At 43.2% G+C, this 20,705-nt stretch overlaps 1 pseudogene; it reads right to left on the bottom strand.

Annotated features, from left to right (window-relative positions):
* Positions 1-5,537: 5,537 nt before the first annotated feature.
* Positions 5,538-19,877, bottom strand: LOC110591607 (annotated as a pseudogene).
* Positions 19,878-20,705: the final 828 nt, after the last annotated feature.

Below are 20,705 nucleotides of genomic sequence, written 5' to 3'. Positions count from 1 at the left end.
ACTTAATGATTGTGGTTAATTTATTACTGTCATCAATAATACCAGAATGTGGCAGGATAAACTCCCTATCGGAGTACGATGCATAATTAGTTCAGAAGGGTTTGATCAATGTGTCCCCTGAGACTAAAACCAACCTCCAGCGTCTTCTCATAAGGCACAGACTTTCTGAAATATTTATATTAATAACGTTGCACATCAACAAATGCAAGCAAAGGCTAAACATCTCTTCTAATTTGATGACTTTTTCCCTGTAGCTCTTGCAATAGTGTAGAACTAATTTAAGAGATACCTAACACATTAAACAAACTTAATTATTTCTAGTATTTCTCTTTTTATATGGTAAAAACTAAATCTTTGTGATGGCCCTGGGCCTTTGGGAAATCTCAAAGATAGTTTTAGGTGTAAACGATATCCTGAAATTTTTCTTTTATTTTTTTCTAAATATAGGATCCAGGCTTGGTGCAGCAAAGTCAAAAGAGTTGTCAGAGGAGAGCTGGGGCACTTGATTTTGGTTGGATCATAGGTGTCTGAGAACCAACTGCATGGTGACCTATTTAATCAAAGTGACAACAAAATATTTTGAAATACACATAAAAGGAAATACACTCATAAAGAACCTTAGTTCTTTCACAAGTAAGAGAACTTTGTTCTTTGGATTTTTCTTTTAAACAATCAAGGACATAATAAAGTCAACATAAGGCACAGAAATTGTTCTAGTAGGCCCAGGTTCTCTGCTACGTAAACAGATGGTACAGAAAGTAAAGAATACTCTTTCATCTTGTAAATAATAGTATTAATTAGCAAACCAGTGAAACAAACCCATCAAAAATGAGCCAACTTAACAAAAATTTTAACTCATTTTAAGCCTTCTTTTCAGATTCAGCTGTTATAAATCAAGGCAAATAAAATTTATTTTCCAGGTTTTGTCTTCCAAGAAGCTCTTCCGTATTCTGGAACAAACAGGCTCTTATAGTAGAACAAAATTATTTTTTTCTTATAAAACAAAGCCACATGTGCTTTGTGCCATGTGCATTTCTCTATCATTATTGCTTGTATTATAGTCTCAACCATGTATATTAATTATAACTTGGACCAACGTGAAAATTTCCTATTTCACAGAGAAAATTAGAGGGTATATGATTGAGAACTGTCTGTCATTTTGCAGTGTTTAAGCAGAATAACACAGCTTGTGAGTATGTTTAACACACTTTCCACACCCACACCCATCCCTTTTCTACCTTCTTAAAGTGGCAAAAGTGAACCTGTTCAATAACATGACCCAAAGATAGCATATAGAAATATGAAGCTTAAAATTATGCTTAGACATTAATATTTCAGGATTCCATATTACATAGAAAATATCGAGGTATCCAATAATTATCCATTAATTAGCTCAATTTAATATTAGTTTAAAACTTTAAATTACTAAAAGACCTTGGAAATTATGTTTAAGCTGACACACTACAAAACATAATTACTATTGATATAAAAAGTTTGTTAGAATAATGACTCAATTTAGTTGAGCACAAATTACTTTTTGTAATCTTAACAATGTGTAGGAGTATTATTAGCTTATTTGATCATGAAACCTTCAGAATTTTAGGAAGTTCAGACTGACTATTCTCCTCATGAACAAGAAAATCAACAAAGTAAAATAATGTGTGCTTATATACACTTAATACTGACAAATCAGACAAAACATAGATTTATTTTTGAAAACCATAACGAGTAAACCAATCCAATTCACCAAAGCTTTATCTTACATATGTAAACTTGAGTTCTTAAAATGTTTCTGATCCAGCAGAATAATCATTTTAGCTATAACTCTCTTAAATTATTAGAAATTCAATTTTATTACTTTGGGGGAAGATTCAGAAATATTTTATTTATATAAGTATATATTTATTTCAATAAATGATCAGAAGAGAGCTCTTTTACTTTAAGACATGTAACAACCTAATTTGTTAATATCCTCTGGAGATGGGGGGAAAAATTCTACTAACACGAGAGGAAGAACCCTTTCTCAATTACATACTTGGACACATGGACATGAAGAAACATTGAGAATGTGTAGCTTCAGTTCTACAATATCAACCTCAGGTCTAAAATAAACATCGCCACACAAAAACTCCGTGGCCTCGATCTCAAAGAGTTGTTCTCCTTCCCAGAAAGTCTTAATTAATTAGAGCGCAGAATAGACAAACACAAAGGGTGAAAAAATGAAATTCTCTGTTGTCTGTCACCCAAGAGAGAATAGATCACTATCCTCCACCTGTAGAAATCAACAAACTGTAGATGGTAGAACCAAATTTCCAATCACTGCTATCTCCAGTGGGGAGTAAGTTAGCACCCCATGTGGACTATCTGTGTGAACCAGAAACAAAAACAAAACACTGAATCAGGGAAAAGGAATAAAATAAAACAGAGCATCCACAATGGTAAAGTTTAAGTCACTTTGAACTCAGATGGGAGACGAAGAAAAAACCCATACAGGCTTGAACAGTCCATGACGTGTACCACTCCAGCAACACAGTTTGTCAGATAAATCTTCATATCTAAATGGCACCTCCAAACGAGTGAAGAATAATCCAAATGGTAAAATCATGACTCTCAGACAAATATAAACAGGTGTGGAAGAGTTGGTTTTTCTCATCAATTAATGAGGGAACTCTGATAGTTAAGCACCTACGCCTAGAATGTTCAGCCAGATTGATGAGCCACAAAATTTTGCACAGCTTCGTCTAGTTGTAGCTACTGGGAATGGAGATGTCAAAGCAGACAGTGGTGACCCCATTCCCTTATCCTACCGATGAAACATCATATCTATCACACGCTCTTTGCAATTTCAACAGTCATTAAAAACATTCATTATATAAAATTTGATTTTTATAATTGTCAAAATACATTCAAAGTTTGACTAAATAAGTTGAATGACCAAGCTGAACCATCATCACCAGTGTTCTGCAGTAATGGGTCACTGTACTGGGAGGCTGAAATCATGGGCTCAGTTTCCAGCACTGACACTGACCAACTCTGCATGGCCAACTCCAGGGGTCCAGTATCTCACTCATAAAATGAAGGGTCAGGATGGATGGCCTCTGAGGGCCTTTCTGGCTCCAAGGTCAATGGCAATGTTGTCAGTGAAAGGTCATCAGGCAACTACATTGTATTCACCTGGGTGCCTATACGATTAATAAATTTCTGGCCTCCTCCACAGACACACCAAACAGAATTTGGGTGGGAACCAGGAATCTGCATTTTAAATAATCTCCACATTATTCTTATACAACTGAAGTTTGAAAATCTTTAGTGTATGAGTTTTTTTCCTGGGAAAAAAACAGGACTAAAAAATAGTTACTGAATTGTTCTGGCAAATGGTACACTACTCACTACCTTCAAAGCAAGGGTCATCCACACTGAAATTTGTCTGAAATAATGTTGAGAAGAAACCAGGTTGTCACTATTTTAAAAGTGGTAATTTTGTGGGCACCTGGGTGGCTCAGTTGTTTAAGCGTCCGACTCTTGATTTTGGCTCAGGTCATGATCTCAGGGTCATGAGATCAAGCCCATATCAGGCTCTGCGCTGAGCATGGAGCCTGCTTAAGATTCTCTCCCTCCCTCTATCCCTCCCCTCCAACTCATGCTCACACTCTCTCTCTCTCTCAAAAATAAATAAATTAATTAATTAATTAAAAATAAAAATAAATAAAAATGGTAGTTTTCTATGATATATGGCTCATTATACCTGGCATAAGATTTGGACTATATGCTCAGCCTCGCTAAAGAACAGTGTGAATAAATGTACAGTTCCCTTTGCTCATCCACATTGCCTTTTACTTCCTTCTTTCTTATAAATCATTTAAAGACAATAAATAAAAACAAGGGTTGTTTCTTTGAAAAGACCAATATATGTGATAAGCCCCTCACCACACTAACCAACTCAAAGAGAAGACATAAATTACCTATATCAGAAATGAAAGAGGGGCCATCACTACTGATCCCATGGACATTAAAAGGCAAATAAAATAATACTATGAATAACTGTATGCCCACATATTTTATAACTTAGATGAAATGGAGCAATTCCTTAAAAAACACAAACTACCAACACTTATATGAGAAGTAGTTCGAATAAGCATATATTTAGTCTTAAAAGTTAAATTAATAATTAATAACCTTCCAAAAGAGAAAGCACCAGATCTAGATTGGTTCACTGGTGAATTATACCAAGCACCTAATGAAGAAATAATACTAATTCTCTGAAAACTCCTCCAGAAGATAGAAGTAGAGGGAATACTTCTTAACTCATGCTATGAGGTCAGCATTATCAGAGGAGCAAAGCCAGACAAAGACATTACAAGAAAAGAATACTGCAGACCAGTAACTCTCATGAACACAGACTGAAAAATCCTCAACAAATTATTAGCAAATAATATCCAAAATTGTGTAAAAAGAATTATACTCTACAACCAAGTGGAAATATTTCAGGTATGCAATGCTCTTTCAACATTAAAAAAGCAATCATTGTAATCCGCCACGTTGATAGGTTAAAGAAAAAAATCATGTCAGTTGATACAGAAAAAGCATGTGACAAAATTCAACATCCAGTCATGATAAAAACTCAGCACACTGAAAAGAAAGTGGAACTTCAACTTTATTTTAGAACATTTCCAAAAGAAGAACAACAAACCAGTAGCTAACATCATACTTAATGGTGAGAGACTGGATGCTTTTCCCTTAAGATCAGGGAAATGCTAAGATGTTCTTTTGCACCATTCCTATTCAACATTATACTAGAAATCCTAATAGTGCAATAAGACAAGAAAAAGAAATAAAAGTTACATATATTGGAAAGGAAGAAATAAAATTGTCTTTATTCACAGACGGTATGATCGTCTATGTAGGAAATTCCAAAGGCCGTACAAAATAACTCCTGGAACTAATAAGAGAAGATAACAAGGTCATAGGATAGAAGGTTAATACACAAAAGGCAATTGCTTTTTTTTAAATGGTTTCTGTTTCATTGTGGAAAAATGTTAATCCAAACAAAATGTTAATCCAAATGTTAGTCCAAACTCTGAGAAGGTTGTGGCCAAATTGAGGAGAAAATACACTGACAAATTAATAATCCTCTGAAAGAAGTGGCACAACATTTGCTCTTTCTTTTTACATTCCTCATTTTAGATTTTTTTTTTTGGAATTGGATGAAAGGAAGGATGCTGGCTAAGAGTCAGATTCAAAGGGAAAATGGGCTAACTGTAAGTGATGGTCTTAATGGTTACACATTAGTATAAGAAAAAAAACACTTTGACGTAGGAAAATAGGAACTTATCCTTCCTTTATACAAATGGAAGACTTAAATATCTATGCCACTTTAAAATTTCAGGGTAGAGGAAATTGTGTTAATACCTTTGCAAAATAACTTTGGTAATTTTCTTCGTTCCTATGTATTCACTTCATCTTTTTTTTTTTTTTCTCAATTTGAAAGTGGCCATTTATTAACTGACCGGATTACAAAAATAATCCTGGTAGATACCTTAGTTCATCCTTCTAATAAGCCTATCGATCTGGTCTTCCCTGTGGCCAGCATCCCCACCTTCTACCAAATGGGTGGCCTTTTACTTCATTCCCCCTTGTGGAGAAGATAATTGAAGGTCCATAAAAAGTTGCTTCTTTGAAATGTTTTCCAATGGAAAAATCTCAGGAATCAGATCCTCTCTGCAGATGACACCCTATGTACTAAGAGATCGAGTGATCAATGTGTTATCTGTCAGGGCCATCGGCTTCTTGTTGATTTTGCCATAACCAGGCTTATAGATCAATCCATTCCGACTTCAGGTTTGGGTCCCCCTATGCTATATATGGTTCCACAATCCTTAGCATGTTAACTGAAACCTTGTTGAGCTTAACGAAGGTGCCACTGAAGATCCAGTGAAGGTGAAGAAGTTCCAATACCTGTCGAGCGCTTGGGCTCACACCATTGATACCTCCGATCCTGATGACAAACGCCGATTTGGGTTCCACAGGTATGGAGAAGTTGCTGGCTCCTCTTGCTAGCCATTCAAATCTCAGTTCTGTCCACCTGCCTATATTCCTTGTGGCAATGCTTAGCTTTTTCATAGATAGGCTTCCTATGTATTCACTTCAAAGAAGAACCGTTTGTCATTTTCCCTAAACTCCTTCTGCTCTTTGAAATATTTTTATGCAGCCTTTTAATGCCTTTTGTCTGTTATCCAGTGGGCTGTGATTCTCTGTGCCTGCTCTCTGACGATGTGTGTGTGTCATCAAACACAAGGTTTGCAAGGGTTGCAATAGTAATTACTACCCTGTTCCTGGACAGCCAGTAATTGCTGCGATAAAACGAGGCATAAATGTTCAGACAGCACCTTGTTCTGGCTCCAGACGGTTTCCGTTCATGAAGACCACTTTACCCAGCTTTTCATACAGCTCTACTGAACCGTCTTCCAGAACCCTGAAATCTGACAACATTTCCAAATCCTGGGGCTAGTCCCATGTGCTCCTCTGGAGAGATACAGCAATGGGAACCTGGATGTCTTTAAGTGACACTGTCTTTGGGCTGGTTCATATGGGTCCCCTTGAGCCTTGTACCATCCACCATCATTTTCCTGGATGCTCAGAGCCCTTGACAAATGAAAAGTGTACAGTAGAGCACCACATCCTGCTCTTGTATTATGAGAATGCGGAGATCCTTTCCCCAGCCCCACCTTGACAATAATAGAATATTCTGTCTCAAATCCTTCTGCCCTTACTGAGCACGCTGAACCTGCCAGAGGTGGGTCTTCAGCCTGTCCAACACTCTGTTCACTGTTCTTGTACCCACCGACATGACCCCCCAAATAAAAGAACCCTAAGAAACGAAATACAAAATACAAAATGAATTTCTGCATATAAAGGCACAAAACAGGATACTGTACCTTTTATATCTTTCAGGAGAGTCAAAGGACCCCAATCTTGGGTTATTAATATTACTAAAACTTGGCTCAGATCACCAGCTTCCCAGGGGAAAAAAATCTTAGAGTTCATGGCATTTCAGACTAAGCTATATTGCTGGTGATGCATCTTTTCCCAACCAGAACAAAGATACCATTCGTGTGAGTACGTGGGTGAGGCCTGAGTACATCGCAACACAGAACCGGTAAGTTGTCCTGAAAACCTTCATTTTTCCATAATGGGTTTCTGGGTGAAAGTTTGCGATGATCTGGATCTTTTCCTTCCATCCCTCCTTTTTAAAAGATAGCACAAAAGCTGCTAACAAATCTGGGCTTGACACCTACTTGTTGGAATCCAGAAAAGAAAGAGTGACAAACTTCACACCACTCCGGGAGAGGATCTCTTTCAAAAAAACACCCTTCTGGGAACGGAGAATGATTTGCAATTTGTGAGAGTTCCTTGTCTCTAACCTTACACGGGAACTATTTCCTCAGGGATGAGAAGCTTTGTCTGAATTGGAAACAGAAAAAATTCTCTTCAGGGATTTCCTATCAGAAAGAAAGAAAAAAACAGGTCCTGTTGCCTTTTCTCACCGCAATACTCTTGTAGAGATGCACACCAAGATAACAAAAGAGAATATTCCAGGAAGCTTCTTTATACATAGCTAAATCATAGGGGAAAAAATATATGAACTTGTAAAAAACAGAAGGTAGCCACTAAGGTGCAAGTATAAATTCACTTTGCTCTCCCTAAGTAAAGCCCATATTGAAATCTTGCTTAAGCTTACCCTTTGGAGGATTCGTTTTGTGGGACTTAAAATGAAACCAAAGAAGTAGAATCAGGAAAATCACAAAAAAAGTGGTGTGAGAAATATTATGCATGAGGGAAAACAGCAACGCCAGCATTCACTCTATGACTCCATGAATCCCAACGGAAACCGAGGAAAGGAAACAAACAGTTGGAAGTTATTGTCTATAAATGGACCAGATGTGCAACAATGTCTGAGAACCTGTTCTGCCAAGGGGCAGAGGGGGAAGAGAAGCAGAGGCGAGGATCAGAACAAAGGAAAGCATGGGGAAGAGCAAAGTACAGTGAACCCCAGCAGACGACAAAGAATGAAAGCCATGAAAACCACAGTGATGGGGCATTAGACTCTGCAAGGAAAAAAGGAGGAGGAAATAAACATAAAACAGACCATTTTCACACGAATTGCTGTGCGCTCCTAACCAATCGAGAGGAGCATTGTGTAGCTAGTAAAACAATATGGAAAATAAAAGTGAATGTTTGTAGAAGTTCAAAAAGCAAAATAATGCAAGAAGCTAATTACTTTATAATTTAGGGAGGATAAAAGAGAAGGCACAAAAGATTGAAGAGAAAATTGAAATGACCTCCTAGCCTTTCTCCTCCCTAGATTTCCATAAGGATGCTATTCAAAAATAAATTAAAAGGTTGTGTGTTTAACCAGTCAGACAGGAAGGATAACAAGGGACCCTGGGAACAGAGGGAGGGGAGAAAATGAACGGAAGACCAAGTTAAGTTTTGAAAAATTCATCATGTTTTCCCCTAATTCCAGAAGGATTATAGATCACTCATGTATTGGAAATCTTCACAAAAGTGTGTCAATGTGGCAGTCACTTTTCTGTCCCCCTATAGGACTACTCATTTTTGTCACGTTTTCTTTGCTTTTGAGGAAAATCCTTAGTTCTACTGAAGCTTCAAAGATCACCTTCGAAAGTATCTTTCAGATTAAAGTGCCCTGGTAGGATTGGGGTTTTCAAGATTCAAATAATTTCTGGCTAGCATTTTTGAGCTGCTCCCGACATCTTACGAAAATACCTATGAAGACCATCTATAGAGACAAAACTTGCATTTCCAACAAAAGTAAGACTCACAGTCAACTTATGACTTGGGTCTAGGAAGAACTTCTGCTAAGAAAAAGGCAAATCTGAGAAGAATTACCATTGTTCACCAACATGTATGTCCCCTACACGTATAAACATACATGCAAACATTGTCAACGGGAAAACACCGGATCATTCACACCCCTTCTGTCCTAACTCAGAGAAGTATCTTGTATGACAAACAATTTTTCTAGATGTCTCAAACGAGAGCATGTAGCACAGGATCCAGTAATCCCAGTTTTAGAAACCATGCCTAGAGAAGGAACCAGAGATTTCGACCAAGATTTATGGGTAGATATGCTTATAGAACTTAGTCAAAATCAAAAAAGAAACTGACAGGGACGCCTGGGTGGCTCAGTCGGTTAAGCGTCTGCCTTCAGCTCAGGTCATGATCCCAGGGTCCTGGGATCGAGTCCCGCATCGGGCTCCCTGCTCCGCGGGGAGCCTGCTTCTCCCTCTGCCTCTGCCTCTCTCTCTCTCTATCTCTCATGAATAAATAAATAAATAAATCTTTAAAAAAAAAAAAACAAAAAAGAAAGAAACTGACAACCACCAGCAAGGGAAATGTTAAATAAATCATGATACAGCCATGAAATTACTTGTAACTGTCATGTTTTGGAAAAATTTAACAGGAAAACATGTTCACCGTACAGTATCAAGTGATTAAAAAGGAGAATATAAAATTTATTTATGGTATGAACTCAAATATGTTAAAATCACACACACACACACACACACACACACGTCTCTAGAAAAAGCCTGATAGTCAACACATAAATGAGTTAGCACTGGTTGTCTCTGGGTGGCAGAAATACAACTTTAATTTTACTCTTTATACCATTAAAATTTCTCTGTAATGAGCATATGTAGTAGCTTTTATAATGATAAAAACAGTATTCAATTATTTAAATAAAACATAAATGAAGTGCCCATTATGAGGCTTTGAACAACACTGAACTTGGACTGAGACCATCACGTATTCCTGTATCGACAGAGACAAGTTCATCACTCTTTTCTGCATCTCAGACAAGAATATATGCCCCCTGGGTTGGGATGAGATTACATGGAGTAATTCAATTAAAATGACATATCTTAAGTGCCAAATAAAACTCTAGCACGAAGTAGGTGTGAATACATGCTAGCCAAATCTAAATACTTACAATGGAAGTAGTCAAAAAAAAAAAAAAAATAGCCCAGGGGCACCTGGGTGGCTCAGTCGTTAAGCGTCTGCCTTCCGCTCAGGTCATGATCCCAGGGTCCTGGGATCGAGGCCCGCATCGGGCTCCCCGCTCCGTGGGAGGCCTGCTTCTCCCTCTCCCACTCCCCCTGCTTGTGTTCCCTCTCTCACTGTGTCTCTCTCTGTCAAATAAATAAATAAAATTAAAAAAAAAAAATAGCCCATTCCAGATGAGTATTTGAGTCGCCGCTTCTTCACTGGCATGGGAATATCACACCCACACGGTTGATCTGTAGTATCCCCTCCATCTGGAAGGTGCTTCCAAATGCAGGAAACAGCCCTCCTTTTAGTTGGATGCTAGTGGCATGGAGAGCATTGATGAGATCCTTCATGGTGGGAGCAGAAACATGACAGCAAGACAGACAGACAGGACAATAATGGAAGGCCTAACACAAGAATAAACGATCCAGCACCTCATTCAATAGCAAATTATCACGTCAGTGCCTCTGGAATAAATTTAGAGCGTATCATTACAACTGTGGTTTCATGTCCCACAAGGACACAGACTAGGTTACCCTCAGACAGGAGCACCCATGTGTCAAATGCACATAGAGGTGGCCTAAGGCAAGGAGAAATATGTTTTCATTTCATTCTATTAATATTTTATCTGAATGCATTTCTTGTTGTCTGGGGTTCTGTGATCACCCAGGGCTGAGCTATTCGTAGCCAGAATGCTACTTGGCCTTTCAGATTTATTCTTTGGCATTTCCAAATAACATAGTTAAGCTTTATGCAGGAATGCAGCACAAAAGCCAAAGATCTTGTCCTGTGTTTTTTTCGAGTAAATCATTATCATCCATCCAGAAAAGCAACATAATGGAATACTTAAATTTTATAGTGAAAACCTTCAACAAACCTAGATAATCTTGACTATGGAGGTGTTTAATATTTTTTAACGCAAAAGGATGTTAAATAAATGTTCACAAATGCTTCCTCTAAATCCAAAACAAGCTTCAATGTGAAGCCAAAACATGTAGGAACGAGTGGTCTAGAATATTGTTGAATATTTGAAGCTGGCTGGGGATCAAAATGAAAGCAGACTCGAGGCCCTCCTCGCTGGGGATTTCCTCATGGGAAACACAACAGAGACTTTGAAACAAGGTAGGAGGCAGAACAATAAACACGAGGCAGCCCACGATGTAGGATTTTTTTTTTCAGACAGATCTGCTTCGGGCAGGTCTGAATCCCCCAGAGGATACCAGGATCCACCTTGGTGGGATGCGTCTCATGACCCCTGAGAAGACTATGATCCATGATCAGTGTCCATCCCGCAGCCGGTGGTGTCCCGGTAACACAGCCGGCAGCTAAATACAAAATCAGGGGGGCCCTCCCACGTGGGCTAGACCTGGCACGCTGTGGTTGACGCCTTCATCTGGGTGAGCCTGGCTTGCCCTTCTGTCCTGGCAAACGCTGACCCTGCAGGACAGACTCGGACCCATCGTCCCTGCTGTTTGTACCCGGAGTCGGGCGACAGCCAGAGAGAGGCCGTGCAGCAGCTGGGCGGCTCGGGGCCCGCTCTGGGCAGAGGTGAGAACACAGGGACACGGGGAGCGAGCAAGTCCCCAGCGGTGGGGTGGGGTGGACTGATCAGAGCCAGGTCTTGGTTTCTTCCCACCGCCTGGCCACCCCTCCTTACTGTCCTTGACTGAAATCCCCTCTCGTTGAGGGCTCAGGTTGATGCTGCTCGGGCTCAGTCCTCACCTCCCTCTCCTGCACTGCAACCCTCTCCCTTCTTTCTCCTCCTTACTCAGCTCCCATTCCTTGGGCACCCACTGCCATTTTTCTTTGCCCATATCCTCAGCTCTCTTGCGCTCCTGCTTTGTCATAGCTGCTCACACTCACTCCGCAAAACCACTACTCTGAAATCCAGCTCTCTGCCAACTGAATGTAGCTGGGGGAAAAAAAGCACAGCAGGTTGCCTGAGCTCACTTGAAATCCGTGCTGGAGACACTCCAGTGGACTGTAGTGATGCCAAGCCTATTATATATCTGCTCTGGTTTACTCTCTTCCATTTCTCCTCAATGACTATTTCCCCAGCTTTTCCTCTCTCCTCAGGTTCCCACAGCCTTCTCTTCTCTCCCCCGTTTCAGCAAGGGGCCTGGCTTTCTAATTGACTGGGAAATCGGAAGCACCCCAAGGGAAATGTTAGCCCCCACCACGCCTCTCTTCTGTCGAGCATCTGTGTTTACACATTCTGCCTCCCATAGACTCACTGTAAGTCCATGGTTCTCAGAGTGTGGTCCTGGACCAGCAGCATCAGGGTTCCCTGGGAACTGGGAAGAAATGCAAATTCACAGGTCAGATCGCAGGCCTGGAACCTCTGGGGTGGAGTCTAGAATTCTGGGTTTTAACAAGCCCTTGGGTCAATTCTGATGCACTTGCCAACTTGACAACTCCTGCTGGAGACAAATCCACGTTTCCATCAAAGGCCAACCTACACCCCTCTGGAGTCCTGCTCCAGCAAAGCCATCTTCATCTCCTGTATCAATTTCACCGTCTCTGTGAGCTCATTCCCATCAGCATGGAAACCTGCTGTTAGTCATCTCATCTTACCCCTCCCCCCCCCAAAAAAAATCAACTGACCTTCAGGCAGGAGTTGATGCTGCAGTCTGGAGGCAGAATTGCTTCTCTGAAAAACCTGTTTTTGCTCTTAAGGCCTTCAACTGATCACACAAGGCCCACCCCACAGTATAAAGGGTCATCTCCTTTCCTTGAGCTTAATTGACCACATCTACATCTACAAAATACTTTCATAGCAACAGCTGGTGAGTGTTTGATTAAATAACTGGGTCCTACAGGGTAGCCAAAGTGACGTGTAACTTAACCATCACACCATCCATGTTCCATGACCCCCACATCCTTATTTTTCATCCAGGTCACTTTTCTGAGCTCTAGACTTGTGTATCCAACCTGCTTGCTTGGCATCTCCACTCAGATACCCAACAGAAGGATCTCTTCAAGGCTGAATCTTCCTGGCAGACTTCTCCACATCATTTGGCGGCAACTCCATCCTTCCAGTCCCCTGTTCTTAAAGCCTCTGAGTCATCTTTAATGCTTCTCTTCCACACCCCACAATCAGGTCCCGTTGGCTCTCCCTTCCTTCTGCCCTCCTCAGCTTCCACCTCTGCCCCCAGCCCCATCACCTCTCCCCCAGCTTGCTGCAATAGCTTCTCAATCGGGGGCTCCCACCTTCGCTCCCCATCTCAACCCAGCAGCCGGTGAGCATCCATATGCGCAACCCGGGGCCAAGCCATTCCTTTGCCGTGGACCACACCGCATCTCCATGTTGCACCCAGAATAAGAGCCAAAGGCCTCAGCGTGGTCCTCCAGCCTTAGAAAAGCTGTCCCCTTTTCCTCCTGACCCCACTGACTTCTGCCCTCCGCGTGGACCCCTCTGACTACACTGAGCCCTCGTGTTCCTTAAGTACAGCAGACACACTCCAGGGCCTGGACCCCGGAATGCTCCCTCTGCCAGGGACATTCTTCTGCAGATCCCCGCGTGCTAACTCCCTGCCTCCTTCAAGTCTTTGCCTGAATGTCTCATCCCAGCGAGGCGTCCTGAGCATGTAGTTTCACCCACATGCACTCGGGCACAGCCCCCCACCGTGCTCATCCTGCTCTAACTTTTCCTGGGGTTCACAGCCTCCTATCGTGGCACGATGTGTGCTCATTGCAGGCACTGATAGCCCTTCCCTGGGGGAGGTAGACGGTCATCTTCAAGGTCATCATCAAGCACCTTCCGAAGGCCCCACTTCCTAACACCATCACCTCTGGGGGCTAGGATTTCAATAGGTGAATTCTGGGGGGATGCCCACGGCAGAGCTTCTCTGATCACGGGGGGGGTCTTCCGAGATGAAAGGGGGGTGGTTCCTGCCACTTGTACTATTCTATCACCCTCTTCCCACCCACCCACCCCCGGCACAGTGGGGGCTGCGCTTGGCCGGTTTCCAGAAGATTTTGAAATGAGAACTGTTTTTAACAACACAGTGACCAGTTTACAGATGTCCCCCACCCCGCCCTTTCCCCTTCAAAACTGACTGCTCATATTAAGCTGACTTCTCCCAGGCGGGCATCCTGGAGGGGGTGGGAGGAGGTCCCACCCGCACAGTAATGCCTGATCTTGTTGAGACTGACCTGAACACTCAGGCCTCAGAGCACATCGGAGAAGCCACTCTGAGCCAACCAGGTGTCCATCTAGAACCGTGGCTCTCACTGCTGTTCCATCTCCATTACTGGGACCTTGGCTTTCTGTCACCAACGCGCACATGAACCGGAGACTAATGTTACGTGTAACAGAATTCACACCCACCTCATCCGTGACTTCCAAACAGGCTGAAAGGCAATAAGCTTTTTTCTCTCCTTCCTAATGCTGGAACTCAGTGTTGCGTTGTCAAGGGAAAAAGACTCCTACTTATAAAAATATATATCCTTTGGGAAAGAGGGAGAGATTCTTATCTGGAAACTAATGGGGCAAAAGGGTTAGCATTTTACAAGCTGCAGTAAAAGACTAGAGAACATCTCAGAACAAGGGCAGCTGGGAGGCCATCTCCAAGATGCTACTTGAACTTCTTAGCTAGTAAGAGAGGCAATAATGTCAATTGGCCGAACTGGCTCTTGAAATGGGAGCTGCTCCTAAAAGCATCTGGTCAGCTTCATGGAGGCTGGAGGACACCCCAGCCAGACCCGTCCTTCCAGAACCAGATGGCCTCGAGCATGTCCATCTGTGCTTAGCTGGGGGGGCCCAGGTTCTATTTAATCACCTTTGGCTCCAGCCCACCAGGAAGTCCTTCCTCGTGTCTGACCTGAACTCCTCAAGCCCATACCCTCCCCTTTGCACGAAGGCATTTCAAATTACCGAGCAAGATTTTGATGATTTCCTCTAGGGTAAATGTATTTTGTACTTTTTAATGGAATAAGGTTATTCCATTTTTTTCTTTTTATTTACCTCTTGGTTATTTTTACCACTTGAAAATGTGAAGACCAAAACTGTATGTTACCATATCAGAAAGCCCAGAATATTGTTAAAAGTATGCACAGCCACATGGTTGCAAACCTAGCCCCCGCAGCCAGACTGCCTCCATTCAAATTCCTAGCTCTACCTCTGGTTAATTTAGTGACCTCGGGCAAGTGGCTTAGCCTCACTGTGTTTCAGTTTTACAGCTGTGAAATGGGGATGACAACTGTATGTAGGGCATTAGCGTATCATGAGGCTAAATAAGTTAATAAATGTAAGAATATAGGTAGTACTAAACATTTTGTGCCATAGAAAAGTCTACTATGAACATTAGTTCTTAGTTTCCCTTTTTTTTTTAAGATTTCATTTATTTATTTGAGAGTGAGGGAGAGAGAATCTGAGGCTAACGTGGGGCTCAGTCCCACGACCCTGAGATCATGACCTGAGCCGAAAATCAAGAGCTGGATGCTTAACCAACTGAGCCACCAGGTGCCCTTAGTTCTTAATTTTCTATAAATAAATATTATTTTCATTCTGAGCATCTCTCCAAACAGCCTAGCAGGAAACTTACTTGCTCTGGTCTTCAGGGGTTCTTCCGGGGAAGGGAGAGCCCCTGACCCACTGGGCTGTCCATGGGTCCATGTCTGTCCACACAGACCCCTGCTGGGCCCCAAGAGCTGCGGGTCCAGGGCTCCTGTGCTGGCTTGGGCTTGCAGCTCTGGTCAAGCCACATGCCAGGACACACATCTGACCTTGTGGCACGTGTGGTAACCCCAGTACCACGCACAAGGCCTGGAGAGCGGCCAGCACTCTACGCAGGCAAAGGAGAAATGAGAACACAGCCACGGGTTTACGTGTCTGAGAAAACGCCGCAACTCCAAATCTCCAGGCAGCAGGGTGGGGTTTCCTTTGTCAGGTCAGTTTATAGGATACAAAATGCACTCATCCTTCCAGAGGAGAAAGAAAATTTAATCCTGACTATTGTAGCGGAAGCTTATGACACGGAAAGATGTTCACAATAGTTTGTTAAATAAAAAAGCCAGGTTATAAAACAGAATCAAGAATGGTGGCTCTGTGAGTTTCTCCAGGCTGCTGTAACAAAGGGCCACAAACTTTGTGGTTTAGAACAATGGAAATTTATCTGCTCACAGTTCCAGGGGCCGGAAGTCCAAAAATCAAGGTGTCGGCAGGGCCGCGCTCCCTCTGAAGGCGCTAGGGGCAGGTCCTTCTTGCCCCTGCGGGCTCCTGGGGGTGCCGGCACCTGGTGTTCCCTCGAGGCCAGCTTCTCTGTAGTCCCTGCCTTCACGCGGCGCCTCTCTGTGAGCGTGCGTCTTCACGGGGCCACCTTCACTCTTCATGTAGGGACATCAGTCACGTTAGCTGATGACATCTGCGATGACCCTATTTCCAAATAAGGTCACAATCAGGGGTACAGGCGGTTAGGACTTCAATGTGTCTTTTTTGGGAGACACATTTCAGCCCATGACAGTCTCTTGCATTAAAGAGTCTACATCTGGGCGCCTGGGTGGCTCAGTTGGTTGAGTGACTGCCTTCGGCTCAGGTCATGATCCTGGAGTCCCGGGATCGAGTCCCGCATCGGGCTCCCTGCTCGGCAGGGAGTCTGCTTCTCCCTCTGACCCTCCCCACTCTCCTGCTCTCTCTCTCTCATTCTCTCTCTCAAATAAATAAATAAAATCTTAAAAAAAAAAAAAGAGTCTACATTTTTTTCAACAACAATAAATGACTGCATCTCTTTCTGACACACACACCCCTTCTCCTGAATGAGAATTTATCCTCCACGCCTTTGTTACTAGCACTAACACCTGCTGTCGCGTTGCCCCCACCCCTGCTCCCCCACTGGGTGAGCTATGCTGACGCCTGGAAGTGGGTCTCCTTCAATCCGCCTCTATTTACTCATAGGCTCCCGCACACGTCTTCGTAAGCATAAACTCATTATGTGCAAATGTGTCTCCGGGGAGGGTTTTGTCACTTTCTTTTTTTTTTAAGAGAATACTTTATGTGCCTTTTCTGAATCTTGCTTTTCTCACACAATAACATCTGGCAGAAGTTATCCCAGCTCCTAATAAGCCTCTAAATCACTATTTTCAATGATTATATAATATATTCTGCCATGTGGGCATCAGCTGAAAATGAACAGTGATTATCTCAAGGCACTTGGGGACAGGGGCTCTCGCCCACCACCCTTGTGCATGTGAGGCAAGCACAGAACCTGAGATAGGACAGCTGTTCAGTCAGCATGTGTGTCCCTGCCTCGTAGCTGACACATTCTCCAGAAACTCTATCTCTGTAGAACTAGTACCATCCACATCACCTTATTCCTGCTTAAAAAGGACCCTGAGAGTTTAGCCTCCCAGAGGCTAATGTTCAGCGTTCTACATAAGCCACCACATTTTGTCACCTTAGTGGCCCGATGGCGTTAAAATGCTCCTGCAGGTAAGCATGGGGCTCTGAGGGGTGGGCACTAAGCTGTGCAGCTCGCTGGTCAGACTGAGGATTCAAACCCTGATCCATTTATCCCCCCCAGGCCATCTCTCTCCTCCACATCTGCTTTCGTAAGAGAAACGGCATCTCCTTTGCTAGAACTGGCTCGGAAAGTCTAGATGCGCTTGTCCCAGAAGCCACCCTCCAAAATCTCATGACCATTGAAAACAGACAAAGCAATGAAGCAGACCAAAAAATTAAAGAATTTTAGCAACCCACGACCCCAGCCATCCTGCAAAGATCTGCTGTAACTCTCCTTTGCTTATTTAAAGTCGGTGACTTAACTTTCGAGTCCAATGCGTCATGCATAAACGTCTACTTTCTAAGGACATAAGAGAAACATCAGCTCACATGTGACTGGGCAACGAGTCATCAGGAAGTGGTGAGAGGGGCAGAAGCCTGGGATGTCAGGCACTGAACTGGGGGAGGACAGCAGCGACCTCTGAAATTATACCCAGACCCCCGTCTGCGTGCCTGCCCTTTCTAGGAGTGTGGTTCCTAGAAAGATCATTGAGAGCCTTTGATAAAAACCCCATATGAAAGTTCCATTGCAGTCCATGTTTCCTTTAATTGTCAATAAGTTCATGGGTAACTGTGACAGATGCTGAGTGACCACGGAACATTACCGTAAGGAAGGGATGTGAATTTCAAAGCAAAGTAAGCGGTGCCTAGAATTTACCTTTCTTACCTTCATTAAAGAGCAAATAATGATGTGCTTCTCAGCCTGGGCTAAGCATCGTAACCACCTGCGAAGCTCTAAGAGGACTGATGCCTGCATCTCAACTAATTGGTACTGGATGCACCTGAGCATCGAGCATCTCTAAAGCTCTTCATGTGACTCTCCCGTACAGCAGAGGCTGAGACCCGCATCCCTACAAGATTCAACTGGAAGGGATTAAATTTGCTAAAAATTAGAAGGGCTGTCTGGGAAACAAGATAAAGCTGAGAATGAGAAATAACTTCCTTTGTGTGGCAACACAGCCTTCTATAGTCTACAGTCTTCTATTTGCTGCAGGGGAAGTGTACTTTCTCTACATAAACCACCCTACTTTTCTCCTCTGTTGCTTTGCTAATGCTTCTCTCTTCCAGGAAACTTTCCCTAAATGACTCCTGCTCATTCTTGGCAATTCAACCTAAGAGGTCCATCTCAGTGAAGCATCCCTATGATCCCCTAAGGTGTGGACCCATTGGATTGCTTTTAATGATCTGTTTTGGTGCATGTTTCCCCCACTTGACCTCAGAGAACGCCATAAAAGCTGAGACTGCAGGGCGCCTGGTTGGCTCAGTCGGTTAAGGGGCTGACTTTTGGTTTCAGCTCAGGTCATGATCTCAGGGTCCTGGGATTGAGCCCTGCATTGGGCGCCGCGCTCAGCGTGCAATCTACTTGAGATTCTCTCTCTCCCTCTCCCTCTGCCCCTCCCCCCTCTTGGCGTGTGCGCTCTCTCTCAAATAAATCTTAAAAAAAAAAAAAAAAAAAACCAAGAGACTGCCCATTCATTGTGGGTTCCCATCACCTAGGCCAGTGGCTGGTGATCACAGACAATTAGTAAATGAGTATCAGATAAAGCCAGGAAGCAGAACAAGGGTAGGAAACATGTATCAGTTAATCATTTAGTTGAATACTGAGAAGTGTATAGTCTTGGCAGGCATGCACATTTAAGAAAAATTTGCTTTGTTGATGATAGTACCCAAAAGCTTAAAGGAGAACACTATGGGGAAAGGTGGCAATGTAGAGTTAGTTGCATCTTATATGGTGTTTATAAATCTGTTTGCATTTTTCCCCTTTCTCCTTATTATAGGAAGCCAAGTAACATAAAGTATCCCAGGAGCCACATGATTTTTTTCCAGCCTGATGGAAAGACAAGATACTTAGTTTCCCACAAGCAGTCCCACAGAAGAAACCCCTTCCCTTTGGGAGATTGCAAAGCCCTGTAACATGTAGCTGCAAATGTTTGCTGCCCACCCTAATCAATTTCTCGCAAGCTCCATAACCAAATGGCAGTGACACTTCAGAAATACCAGAACCTGGTAATTTCCTCCTTGACCGTCTTCCCAGACAATTAAGTACCTAGCATCTCCTGTGTGCTAAGCAACCCTGGGGCTCCTTTTTCCAGCAACTTCACAAGAGACACTGTCAGAACTCCTTACAAACAATCAAGTCTGAAAGAAGCCCCTGGAGAGTGTCTGCGCTGGAGCAAATGGTGCTGCTGCCAAAGCAAAGGACAGACTTCTCCTGCTTTGTGCCGCATACGCTGTTCAAGATGGAGTTCTCATCTGGGGTTTCTTGCAGTCGTGTGGCACTCTGAATTAGACTTTGCAGGATGACAGCCATTCGACCAAGAGTGCCTGGATGACAGATGCTTTATGTACACTGTCAAGTTTAATGTGGTAACCTCCAGGTGATTCTGCTGTACCAAGCTTGTGGCAAGCCTGCTGAGGGCTGCCAACAGCCACACCGGGGGAGGAGGGAGCAGAATTGCGGGGCGGTCAGCATTCAAAGGGAGCAGAGAATCGAGTTCAGCCTCTTCAGATTGCAGAGGAACTATGACCGCACAGCAGAATGGTTTCTTGCTGAAGAATCACAGGAATAAGCGTATGTATGTCCAATCCAAAGGTGGGGACTTAAACTGGAGTCCTCTGCTTGCACAATCTAGACTGGCTACTTGTGCTGTCCAAACACACCGCTGATTCTCAGAACTTCATTAGACTCTTCACCCTGTAGGCAGCTTAAGGATGACTGACTGTATCAACTTGGGCAAGTCCAGTCGGAGCTGTACAAATGGTCCACATCCAGCTGCTCCCACTCTGCATCCCTAACACGGCTCAGAGCCACAAAGTAATCCCGGCCGGTATCCAGTTATTTTGTTGTGGCTCACCAAGTCTAGCCGACCCTTATCTTTGACCTAAAAATTCTCCAGAGTCAGTTCTTAGAATTTGAAGAGTTTCCAACAGGTATGTGAGAGAAGCACTTCTACTAAGATCTTCGTCTCTTTTTTTAAAAATAGGAATAAGGGCGCCTGGGTGGCTCAGTTGGTTAAGCGACTGCCTTCGGCTCAGGTCATGATCCTGGAGTCCTGGGATAGAGTCCCACATCGGGCTCCCTGCTCGGCAGGGAGTCTGCTTCTCCCTCTGACCCTCCTCCCTCTCATGCTCTCTGTCT

The sequence above is a fragment of the Neomonachus schauinslandi genome, chromosome 7, assembly GCF_002201575.2.
Source record: "Neomonachus schauinslandi chromosome 7, ASM220157v2, whole genome shotgun sequence".
Taxonomy (NCBI): domain Eukaryota; kingdom Metazoa; phylum Chordata; class Mammalia; order Carnivora; family Phocidae; genus Neomonachus; species Neomonachus schauinslandi.
Note: the sequence above shows the minus strand (reverse complement) of the source record. Positions and strands in the feature narration are given on the sequence as shown.